The sequence below is a fragment of the Podarcis bocagei genome, assembly GCF_964188305.1.
Source record: "Podarcis bocagei genome assembly, chromosome: 15".
NCBI classification, from domain to species: domain Eukaryota; kingdom Metazoa; phylum Chordata; class Lepidosauria; order Squamata; family Lacertidae; genus Podarcis; species Podarcis bocagei.
The window spans coordinates 34,060,120-34,072,226 of NC_138141.1; positions in this window are offsets into that span (position 1 = coordinate 34,060,120).

Here is a 12,107-nt window from a genome sequence, read left to right on the forward strand (position 1 = left end):
GAAGCCAAGTTTGACCATGTGGTTCATTTGCAGCACTGGGCGGCTGCCATGCTGGTCTGGGCTCAGAGCCGGTTCTAAATATTTTTACACCTAGGAGCAGAGGGGGCTGACTTATAATGAGTCAGATTCAGTCTATATAGCTCAGTATGCAGAAGGCAGAACACACCCATTAGGACTCGTGGACACTGATAGCCTTATCATCCAGGAATTTGTCCATTCCTCTTTTAAAGCCATCCAAGTCCATGGCCATCACTGCCTCCTGTGGGAGGGGATTCCATAGTTTAACTAGTTTACCTTTCTTTTACCTGCCCTGAATCTTCCAACATTCAGCTTCATAGGATGTCCTTAAATTGTAGTACAGTGGTACCTCAGGTTACATACGCTTCAGATTACAGATGCTTCAGGTTACAGACTCCACTAACCCAGAAATAGTACCTCAGGTGAAGAACTTTACCTCAGGATGAGAACAGAAATTGTGTGGCGGCAGCAGCAGGAGGCCCCATTAGCTAAAGTGGTACCTCAGGTTAAGAACAGTTTCAGGTTAAGAACAGGCCTCCGGAATGAATTAAATACTTAACCCGAGGTACCACTGTATTATGAGAGGGAGAAAAAGTTTTCACTGTCTGTTTCTCCACACCAGGTATAATTGTATCTACCTTCTGTGTCTTCTGTTACTCACCTTTCCTCTAAATTAAAAACCCTCAAATGCTGTAATCTTTTCTCATTGGGGAGTTGTTCCATCCCTTGATCTTTTTCGGTTGCCCTTTTTCTTTTCTTTTCTTTTTTTGAAACTTTTCCAACTCGTGTTCTTCTTGAAGTGTGGCGGCCAGAACTGTACATAATATTCCAAGTGAGGTCGCACCCATATATTTGTTTAATGGCATCATCAAACAAATATATCAGCTTTTTTAGATTCAGTACCTTTCCTAATTATCTCTTGCATGGACTTTGCCTTTTTCACGGCTGCTGTGGTGACCCCAAGATCTCATTCCTGGTAAGACTCCATAAGCATAGATGTGAAATTTGAAAATATTTGGCCCAACATGCATCACTTTGCACTTGTTTACATTAAATTGCATTTGCCATTTTACTCACCCAGTTTAGAGAGATCCTTTCAGAGCTCTTCACAATACCTTTTTGTTTTAACCAGCCTGAACAATTTGGTAACGTCAGCAAACTTGGCTACCTCACAGCTTACCTCTAACTCTAATTTATGAACAAGTTAAGAAGCACAGATCCCAATCCCATCGCTTGTGGCACTTCAATTTCTACATTCCTCCATTGGGAAAACTGTCAGTTTATTCCTACATTCTGCTTCTTGCTCCTTAACTATGTTACTTATCTACAAGGGGATCCTCCCCTCTGTTTCCATAACCCCTAAAACTTACTTAGAAGTCTTTGGTGAGGTACTTTGTCAAAGCCTTTTTGAAACTCTAAGCATACAATGTCAGCACTATCATTATTGACAATGATGAAAATTTCTTCGACTTCTTACTGGCCATTTACACTAAGGTTTATATGCTTGTTGACACTCTCCAAGAACCCTTAATAGGTTAGACAGTCAGGAATTAACCTTGCAGAAGAAATGCTGGTTCTGCTTCAGAAAGACTCCTATATGCTTTGCAATTCTATCGTTAACAAGGCTTTCCACCGGTTTTCTTGGGGCAGACGTTAAGCTAACCAGCCTGTTGTTTCCAGGATGACACGTGACCAGGGGCATATAAAGTGGGGGGCGGAGGGGGCTGTCCATCCCGGGTGCCACTATAGGGTGTGTGTGACAAGATGGCCCCTGCCTCCCCCCAGCTGTAGAGCTGCCAAGGGCATGCACAGTCAGTATGGGCACCACTCGCTTGGCGTCTGTACGGGCTGCCGCTCTCATGTGGCGTCCATACAGGCGTCTGTACAGGCTGCATCTTGCATGGTGACCATGGGCTGCTGCGCATGTGCACTCCATACGGGATGCCACATATGTGCACTCTATACAAGATGCTGAGCATGCACAGTCCGTACGGACGTTGCGCGTGTGCCACTGGGTGGTTCACCCCGCCCCTCGGCAGTCTGCCCCAGGTGCAAGAGGGTTCCTCTGCCACTGCACATGAAGAAGAAGAGGAGGAGGAGTTTGGATTTGATATCCCGCTTTATCACTACCCGAAGAAGTCTCAAAGCGGTTAACATTCTCCTTTCCCTTCCTCCCCCACAACAAACACTCTGTGAGGTGAGTGGGGCTGAGAGACTTCAAAGAAGTGTGACTGGCCCAAGGTCACCCAGCAGCGGCATGTGGAGGAGCGGAGACGCGAACCTGGTTCCCCAGATTACGAGTCTACCACTCTTAACCACTACACCACACTGGCTCTCCTTTGCGCCAGGCAGGCAATTCACCTTGCAGTCCATGCACCCATAACCCCCAGACCCCCATATCCCCACCCCACTCCTATCTGTGTTCCTAATGATTGAATCACCCACTACAAAAATTCCCCCACCTGTAGAGGTGCGCCGATATGATAACTGCTCATTTTCCAAGCAAAGCGTTCCACTCCAAGGGATCATTTCCCTTTTCCTCCAAGCAATGCCCTCCCTCCTCAAAACCCTCCTTCTCTGTGACAGCAGGGTAGCTGTCGTTCTGGGAATGGGACACAGCTACATCATCCCCCAAGGCCTTGTCCACCAATCTCTCTGGCCCTCTCTGCATCTCCAGATCTTGGCCTTAAGAGAATCAACTTGTTTCTCACAGCCAGGAGCAAATCGTACCAAGGACACACACCCATGACTTTTATCCAGCAGCCTGATAATACTCAGACATACAACAAACTGTGCAACACACTGGAAAGCTGCTACACTTTTGCAAGGCAGTCTACCTGCATATCTGTCCTATGTTTTGTTCTGAGTCAGCATGCTTAGGACCACACTCTTTAGTCTCTCTGTGACCTGGGATATCCTGACATTTCACATCCTACAGGCCAGTCATCTTTTTCTTAAAGAATCTTTCTTTTCAGAGAACTGACACATTTCTAGTCCTGTAGAAGCTTAGGCAAATTTGGCTGCACAACTAAAAAATCCTGAATGGAGATTAAGCTTGCCCAATATGAGGCTGCCTTGACTGGGAAGATCAGAGCTACATCAGAAAGAAGTATAATTACATTTTCTTTCTTTTTATTAGCCTATGATACAGGTTACGCCCTTCCTCACTGCCAGCTTGCCTAGTCTTTCACAAATGATACACAGAGAGAGGGATATCCTAGAGGAAATCAGATATTTGGTACACAGATCTCTTGTGCGCCCCTTCTCTCCTGAGAATATGTCCCCATTCTCAAAGGAAGATTATTTATTTTCTAAGCCTCCGGAGAAAAGCTTGCATTTTCAGTGTTAAAAACAATGTGCATGGAAGTTGAGGAGAACAGATTCAAGCCTGCAGGATCTCACGTAGATAACTACGGAAAAGTGGGTGGCTTAGCAGAAGGCCTTTTCAAAAAGAGTGAGGTTTGGTCAAGGTATGACAAGGTGCCAGCACCAAAGCTGAGACAAACAGTAAAACTGTCACTGTCCTTCCTCTGAGGCCTTTACTAGAATCAGAATTCTGCAAAGTTTGAGGTCTGCACATTTCCCAGTTTGATGTCCCAGTAAGCTCCAGAACCATGCTGCCCAATTTGGCCAGCCAAAAGGACCTTGTGCCTAGCAAATCACCCAGTTTTATTTTTTAGCTGCAGGCAGGCAGGAAAAGTAAATGGTTTTTCAGATCCTTGATGGGCTACCATCCATGGCTGGCATGCTGCGTTCAGCTTGGTGGGTTAAAAGCCAGTCCAGCACAGCTCAGTCAAGGAACCCACAGCTGTGCCTGGACTCATCCCAGTCTTCTTCCTGACCATGTGTGACACACCCAAAGTTAGCAGGCAGGGAAGCCGTCTTCCCCTCCCCCTCCCCCAACCCTGGGAACTGGAGCAGGATCCAAAAGAAATGTGGGAGCAGACTTACACCAAGCCAGACCATCAGTCCACCCAGCTCAATAGTGTTCACACTGACTGGCAGTGGCTTTCCAGGGTTTCAGGTAAGAGCTTTCCCCAGCCATACCTGGAGATACCAGGAATGGTACATAGGACTTTCTGCTCGCAAAGTATATATTCCCCGTGGAGGCTGATCCCATTAGGGCCAATGCGGCAATGTCCCACCAACCTCATTCTGTCCTCAACCAGAGTCCTGGGGGTGACCTTGCCAATCGGCTTCCTCCTTATCTCCGTGTTGCCCCTTGTAGAACTCAGCAGGGAAGAGCAGACTAACAACAAAGCTTGAATAAGTTGGCTCCGCCTCTCATTGTCTCCGGCTCCTCCTACTGGTGGGCTCCCTGCTTTCTGCCCTACCAGTCTCAGTGGGCACCAGCCCCACTGCTGTATAAAGCAACGCTGAGCTACAGCTACAGCCCTTCCCCAGGGAAGAGCGATTTGTTCCATTCATAGCTATTTAGTGTGTCCCTGTGTTATATTTTCCAGTTCTCTGTTGGAAGGGCTTCCTGGACCAACTCCAGCTTAAATCTAAAGAACCCAGGAAAGGAAGTAGGAGAGACCTTGAAGTTGCCCAGCAACTCAGCAGGCTTCCAGGCCACCTGGTGAAACAGGCTCCCCATTAGGGTGAGAGGGACTGTTATCTTATTTAATTAAAGCAATTGCTTTTCTAAATCTGCATCTGAGGGGAAGCAGCAACTTCCCTATGAGGAAAGCTTGGGGTATTGTTTGGGTTTTTTTGTTGGGGGTTATTGCTGTCGTCAATGTTAATTTTTCATATCTTCATTTTGTTTGTTTTTTAAAAAGATATTTATTGCAAATTTTATACAAAAAAGCAAACCACAGTACCATACAACAAACAGAAAAGACAAAAAGAAGTTAGAAGATAGACATAAAATAAAAAAGAGAAAAGGAAAAAAACAACATATCTTCATTTTGGATCTTACAATTTCTGTGGAACTTTTTCAGTTTGGTTGTATACTTTTTAAAATGTTTTGTTTATTGTTCTTGACTGCTTTTGTTGCATTTGCAGCCGTGCGATTTTTTTTTATATATGTTGTAAGCCGCCTTGCGCATGGCGTGAACTTTGGAAAGGCGGGTTACAAATAAATGATTGATTGACTGAAGGTTGTAGCATTTGGGACTTTTTAGTTTAGAGAAAAGAGGTGGCAACATGACAGTTTTTTTAAAAAATCACATGGAGAAAGTGCGTAGAGAAAAGCTATTCCCCCTGTCTCCTAACACGAGAACTCGCCCGCGAATCCCATGAAGTGGAATGCTGGAATATTGAGGGCGGATAAAAAAAGAAAGTCTTCTTCACTCAGAACATAGTTAAATGATGGAACTTGCTCGCATAGGAGGCGGTGATGGCCTCCAAATTGGGTGGCTTTAAAAGAGATTGAGTGATATCCATGGAGGAGAAAGCTCTCCATGGCTGCTAGCCATGATGGCAGTTCTCTGACTCCATAATCAGAGGCAGTTATGCTTCTGTTTGCCAGTTTCTGGGAGTCACAGGGCTGTTGTGCTCGCAGCCTGCTTATGAGTTTCCCAGAGGTCTCTTGTTGACCACTGTGAGATGCAGATGCTTGACTACATGGGAGATCAACAGACTCTTCTTATGCTCTTAAACAGGGGTCAGCAAACTTTTTCAGCAGGGGGCCGGTCCACTGTCCCTCAGACCTTGTGGGGGGGCCGGACTATATTTTTTTGGGGGGGGGGATAAACGAATTCCTATGACCCACAAATAACCCAGAGATGCATTTTAAATAAAAGGACACATTCTACTCATGTAAAAACACGCTGATTCCCGGACCGTCGGTGGGCTGGATTTAGAAGGCGATTGGGCCGGATCCAGCCCCTGGGCCTTAGTTTGCCTATGCATGCTCTTAAACATATTAAACAGCACGTGCAAACCTGGGTCTTCTTTTGTCCACATTTTCAGTGATGCATAAGTGGCCACCCATCCTGGGCTTTGCTTTCCCGATCCTACCTGGGGATTGAAACTGGGACTTTATTCATGGCTACAGCCTTAAAAAAGAAAAACGAAGCATTTGCTTCTAAAGAGACTGACCAGCTTTGTACTAAATCCAAACGCTGGTGGTTGGTGTGTGTGTGTGTCCCCCCCCCAAAAAAAAGTTTGGTGTTTGATCTCTTCTCTGGATGCAGGGTTTAGTTTTTATTTTTCTTCACACATAACACCCTTCCAAGAGGCATATTCAGATTACACACTTGACAGTAGCCAGGCAACGTTTAAGCCACTTTCCTCCTCACCCACTGTCAGGATCCTGGCCAACAGGTTCTAACCCAACTGGCTGTGGGCCTGCCAATTACAGTCATGTGGTGCCAGTGGAGATTCTTCTTGTAAATCAGCTGTAGGGGCGAGGCAGTTACTGGATCATATTGGCTAGCACGGAGGTATAATAGCCAAGGAAGAAATCTGCTTCCAAAAGCTGGTATAACTAAGTGGGAGGACAGGAGACCATTCCCTCCAACATCTGTCAGATTTAAAAAAGGGATGGGATATTCCATAATAATAATAATTTATTATTTATACCCCACCCATCATGACTGGGTTGCTCCAGCATTAAACATTTTAAAAAACCTCCCCTATGCAGGGCTGCCTTCAGGTATCTTCTAAAGGTTGCATAGGTACTTATTTCCTTGGCTGCGGGGGGTGTGTGTGTGTCACATAACTCCATACCCTCTGATGAAAATAGGGACGTCCTACCATGCCCCCCAATATTTCTCTGATGAAAATAGGGACATCTTAAGGAAAAACGGGAAATTCTGGGATCAAATCAGAAACTGAGACAGCTTCTGTATATCTGGGACTGTCCCTCGAAAATAGGGACACTTGGAGGGTCCGAGAGACACCAGGAGTTGGACCTAGGACATTCTGTGCGGAAAGCAGATCTTCCACCACTGAGCTACAAACACAGCTGATGCAAACAGGAAGCTGCCTTAGAGAAGAAGAGTTTGGCTTTGATATCCCGCTTTATCACTACCCGAAGGAGTCTCAAAGCGGCTCACAATCTCCTTTCCCTTCCTCCCCCACAACAAACACTTTGTGAGGTGAGTGGGGCTAAGAGAAGTGTGACTAGCCCAAGGTCACCCAGCAGCTGCATGTGGAGGAGCGGAGATGCGAACCCGATTTACCAGATTACAAATCTACCGCTCTTTAACCACTACACTACACGGAGTCCGTCTATTGGTCCAGCCTACTCAGTATTGCCTACACAGCCAACTCCTAGGGGCCAAGGGGTCTTTGGGGGCCCCCAGTAAAATATTTGAGGCGGCTGCCGCCCCCAAAAGTTGATGGGCATTCTCATTCAAATGGTGTGTGTGCACAGCATCATGTGATTGATTATGCAGGGTGGGGCTTACCTGGGCCTCCAAATATTTTATTCAAGTTGGCTCCCATGTTCCCAGACCTTCCCGGGAACGCTGCCAGGGACTGAACCTGCGACTTTCTTCATGCAAAGTAGATGCTCTGCCGCTTGAGCTATGGTCCTTTCTCATGGAGGTATTAGGGAGGGGCTCAAAGGGAGAGATACGCAAGCGGCAAAGCAGGTTAGGAAGGACATGAACCACAGGCACTGGGTTGTCCTCAAGCTTTAAGGGGCACGTGTGGCATCACACTTGCAACATGTGGTGTCAAGCACATCTCCAGACACCATGAAGGCCGGAGAAGCCTTCTGCTAGCTGCGGGAATACCTGATGGGGCTCAGCAGACCATGGAATATTGATGAGGCCCTTGGGGGGAAAATTGGGGGGGGGGGTCCTTGGCCTCCCCCAGTTGGTGCCCCTGACATGAACCCACTGGGAGCACTTTGCCCTCCAAACCTGGAACCAGCTCATGTTGCAGGCATAGATTGTAAGCATTTACAGAACGCAAGTCTTCTATGTTTTTCTGCAGATCCACACTATGCATTTAAAGACTATCTAGTGCACATTTAAAGCACCCCACCCCATGCAAATCTTGGGAACTGTAGTTTGCGAAAGGTGCTGGCAATGGCAGCTCTGTGAGGTGGGGGGGGGGGAGGACTACAGTCCCTGGGATTCTTTGGAGGAAATAACGTGTTTCAACTGTGGGCTGAATCTGCTTTGAAAATCCAGTGTGGATCTGTCTTTTGTCTTACATGTTGTGGGGGGAAGCATTGTTCTCTTGCCAGTTCATAAACCTCTGCTGAGGAACATGCCACCCTTTTTGACATCATTCCCAAGCGTTTTGTTGTGATATGCCAGAGAGGAACATTTGAGGTGGGGATGAAGTTTTAAAATCCTGGTTACACCTTTTCTCCGGGCGGTTTGCCTTGCTGTCATTTTACAACATCACAGGGAGTCCCAGACAGCTTGTCTCCACCGTCTTTGGCTGGTTTGGGGCCGAGCAGCTAAATGCTGAACCATTAATAACAATCAATAGACGTTTTCTCCCTCCGAGTGACAGGTGTCCCTGCTCACAGCTGCATTTTGGCTGCCTTGTAGTTTGCTTAAGAATCCACCGGCATGTTTGGAGAGAAAGCAAATGGAATGATAATAACCTCTGATTTCCATTACTGGAGGAGCAGCGAACTGGGGGTGGGAGCGGTGTTTTGAGCATGTTATATAAGGAGCCAGAGTGGAGTAGTGGTTAAAATGTCAGACTAGGGCCTGGGAGACTAGGGTTCAAATCCCCACTCGACCACAAAGCTCACTGGGTGTAACCCTGGGCCAGTCACTGCCTCTCTCAGCCTAACCTACCTCACAGGGCTGTTGTGGGAATTAAATGAGATGGGGGGACCACAGAATCAGAGAATTGTATCCCAGCTAAAGCATCCATGACAGATGACCATCCAACCTCTGCTTTAAAACCTATTATTATTATTATTATTATTATTATTATTATTATTATTATTATTATTATTATTCCCCGTGCATCTGGCTGGGTTTTCCCAGCCCCAGCCACTCTGGGCAGCTCCCAACATAATAATAATGATAAGACTTGACATCTTTCCGCAGGGCCTGCAAGACGGAGCTGTTCTGCCAGGCCTTTGGCCAAGACACAGTCTGACCCCCTCTCTCCTTCTGTAATCCTCATAAAACTCTAACTCAATGGTTGCCATTAATTTGAGTCTGAACTGATTCTAGAATGTATTTTAATCAATTGATTGTGCAGTTTTATGTACACTGTGCTATTTTTACCTGTTGTTAGCTCTGAGTGCGGCTTTGGCCGGGGAAGTTAGGATACAAATAAATTATTATTATTATTATTATTATTATTATTATTATTATTATTATTATTATTATTAAAAACATCAAACATTAAAAACTTCCCTAAACAGGGCTGCCTTCAGATGTCTTCTAAAGTCAGGTAGTGGTTTATTTCCTTGACATTTGATGGGAGGGCGTTCCACAGGGTGGGTGCCACTACTGAGAAGGCCCTCTGCCTGGTTCCCTGTAGCTTCAATTCTCACAGTGAGGGAACTGCCAGAAGGCCCTTGGAGCTGGACCTCAGTGTCTGGACAGAACAATGGGGGTGGAGATGCTCCTTCAGGTATACTGGGCCTCCAAGGAAGGAGAGTCCACAGTCTCCCAAGGGAGACCGTCCCACTTTTGAACACCTGTTACTGCCAGAAGGTTTTTCCATACGTTTAGTCGGAATCTCCTTTCTTGTAACTTGAAGTCAACGGTTCGAGTCTTACCCTCTGGAGCAGGGGAAAACAAGCTCATCCCCCACCTGCTTTACCTGGCGGGATGATCCGTCATCCCAGGATGGAGAACAAGAAGTCAATGGGCTTCTGTGTTTGTTGTGTGAGAGAGTGTTTTCTCTGATGCTAGCTAAGGCCAGAAGCTGGAGACTCTGTGTCTTGCCTTCCTCTGTGCTGGATCCAGGAGCTGTGGCTTGGAGCTTCCCTGGAAATCTAATGAGGAAGAAAGATCTGTTGGTGTGTTAGTGCTGAGAGTCTCTCCGTCCTGTGCTGAGGTTGTATATATTAGTTTGGTCAGTGGAGCCTGAGACTCTTAATCTCAGGGCTGTGAGTTTGAGCCCCATGTTGGGCAAAAGGATTTCCGCATTGCAAGAGCTTGGACCAGATGATCTCATGGTCCCTTCTGCCTCTACATTTCTATAATTCTATATGTGTAAATATGTGGGACGTGGGTGGCGCTGTGGGTTAAACCACAGAGCCTAGGACTTGCCAATCAGAAGGTCGGCAGTTCGAATCCCCACAACGGGGTGAGCTCCCGTTGCTCGGTCCCTGCTCCTGCCAACCTAGCAGCTCGAAAGAATGTCAAAGTGCAAGCAGATAAACAGGTACCGCTCTGGCGGGAAGGTAAACGATGTTTCCGTGCGCTGCTCTGGTTCGCCAGAATCGCCCTCGGCCAATAAAGCGAGATGAGCACCGCAACTCCAGAGTCGGCCACGACTGGACCTAATGGTCAGGGGTCCCTTTACCTTTATATGTGTAAATAAAACCATATACCCTAAAGACATCACTATCTCCACTGGCCTTCATTCCAGGAAAGAGAAGAAAACCCCAGTCTCTTGCTGCTCAGAGATTGGGGAGCCTGCAACAATAGTTCTATTTAAATTACAGCAATGATTTCTAAATTTACATCTATACGTTTAAACTAACATGTGCAAATAATTGGTTTTTTGTTTCATTTTTACTATATGGAAGCCACCATTCTACTTCTACAGGAGCTCAGAAATTCAGCTTATGTGAGAATCTAATAACTTTAACAGGAGAGCCAAGCTTTTCAGCCCTATGGCTGCTGAGATCTCAGAGGGGGCACTGATAGGGCTGATGGGATTCATCACCTAAAACATCTTGAGAACATCAGGTTGGCCGTAACTGGTTTGCTCATTGCCTTTGAAGAGATGAAAGAAGCTCTGTAGAAGTTGGTCGGCTCTGATCAATACTTGCATTGCGACTTCATCTTTCCACTCAGACCTCAGCATGTCAAAAGAATTCAGCCCAGCCAGGACAGTGTGGCAGAATCCTATGATGCAACGTGGGGTGAAGCTGTAAATTGTGAGAATAGAACAGCGAAATCCCGGAATGAGAGATTTATGAGCAGGGCGCAGTTGCCGTTCTTTACTCAGAACTCGAAATTCATCATTGCTGGATGAATAAGCAACAGGGTGCCATCCTCTGATCAGTTCTTATCCAGCTCCTTGCCTTCAATTTAGTTAGATGGTTATGTTCCTTCACAATTTGGGATTGGTGTAAACCACCCACGGGAAATCTGTGGCCCTCGTGGGTCTCCCAAGTGGCCCCTCAAATGTCCCCCATGGCTGATGGTGCTGTTCCTTATGAGGAGCAGTTGAATAAGTTGGGCATGTTTAGCCTAGAGAAGACTAAAAGGTGACATGATAGCTAACTTAAAATATCTGAAGGGCTGCTACATGGAAGGGGGAGCAAGCTTGTTTTCTGGTTCTCTAGAAGGAAGGACCTGAACAGATGGATTCAAATCACAAGAAAGGAGATCTGTAAGAACTTTCTGATGGTAGAAGCAGCTCGACAGTGGAATGGACTACCTTGGAATATGGTGGACTCTCCTTCCCTAGAGGTTTTTCAACAGAGGTTGGAAGGCCGTCCTTCAGAGATTCTTTAGCTGTGATTCCTGGATGGCACAGACCTAGATTAGATGGCCATTTGGTCCCTTCCAGCTAGAATTCTATGATTCTATGGATTTAGTCCCCTTCATTCCCTGCACAGAGCTACAATTCCTCTCACAGAACCACAATTCTCAGACTTCCTTGTGAAGAGGGACTGACCACACAGGGAATTGCAGCTCCGTAAGGGGAATTAGGATCTCCTAGCAATAACATAATAATACAGTGGAACCTCAAGTTAGGCACTTAATTTGTTCTGGAGGTCTGTTCTTAACCTGAAACTGTTCTTAACCTGAAGCACCACTTTAGCTAATGGGGCCTCCCGCTGCTACCGCGCTGCCGGAGCATGATTTCTGTTCTCATCCTGAAGCAAAGTTCTTAACCCGAGGTACTATTTCTGGGTTAGCGGAGTCTGTAACCTGAAGCGTGTGTAACCTGAGGTACCACTGTAATAATAATTTATTATTTATACCCCGCCCATCGGCTGGGTATAAATCGAATATTAAAAACACAACACA